Genomic DNA, 1,174 nt, shown 5'->3' with positions numbered 1-1,174 from the left:
TATGACAGAATAGGTTGTATCGCTTTATTTGTTCCAATAATATAACATTACAATAAAAAAGACCTTTGTTAATCGAAGCAGTTCGATACAGTTCAATTATCACAGTCTATAATGAAATCTATTCGTCAGAAAAGTATATAATTCGCGATCGGTGATTTTGCTTCCGCGAATATTTTTACTATTTAAATATAATCATGTTTGTTCTCTTCCATTTTTTTTAATGCTTAAACGTTTTGTTCGGGTATTAATTGCTACAGCCATGGCTTTGGTCGGAAAATGGTGCTTGGGGTTATGGATTTATAGGCTATTTCCATCTTAGGTTTATTATGAAAGCTGTTTGAAAAATATCGTCAAAAGATTTGCTCAATACTATAAAGGAGTGACAAACGAATAGGCAAAGAAACAAGGGTGACTTTTCTACAATCCTATACACTTATATATAGGCTCAGGAGTGGCTGTGTGGTAAGTAGCTTGCTAACCAACCACATGGTTCCGGGTTCAGTTCCACTGCGTGGCATCTTGGGCAAGTGTCTTCTGCTATAGCCCCGGGCCGACCAGTGTCTTGTGAGTGGATTTGGTAGACGGAAACTGAAAGAAGCCTGTCGTATATATGTATATATATATGTGTGTATATGTGTTTGTGTGTGTGTGTGTGTTTGACCCCCTAGCATTGCTTGACAACCGGTGCTGGTGTGTTTACGTCCCTGACACTTAGCGGTTCGGCAAAAGAGACCGATATATTAAGTACTGGGCTTACAAAGAATAAGTCCCGGGTCGATTTGATCGACTAAAGGCGGTGCTCCAGCATGGCCGCAGTCAAATGACTAAAACAAGTAAAAGAGTAAAAGAGTAACTTCAGCGGAAGAATGGCAGGTAAAATTCAAGAAGCGACAACGAAGTATTCCTTCGATTTTAGACCTATGAAAGTCTATGAAATAGAATACTGGAGCTAGTTTTAGAGTTAAAGACATAACTGATAATGCAAAAGGACATCAGATATGTTTACTGTTCAAATCTTGAAATCTTTAAGGATACGATCTGTTGTACTGACGTCCCTATGGAAGTTATCAAGGGTTGTACATATTGAAATTAAGATGAAAGATATTATACAAATTTACCAAGGATTTCTTGATCCTTAGCCTAATGAGTGGCTTGTCATCTTTCATCATTTACC

The sequence above is a fragment of the Octopus sinensis genome, linkage group LG28, assembly GCF_006345805.1.
Source record: "Octopus sinensis linkage group LG28, ASM634580v1, whole genome shotgun sequence".
Lineage (NCBI taxonomy): Eukaryota > Metazoa > Mollusca > Cephalopoda > Octopoda > Octopodidae > Octopus > Octopus sinensis.
Note: the sequence above shows the minus strand (reverse complement) of the source record.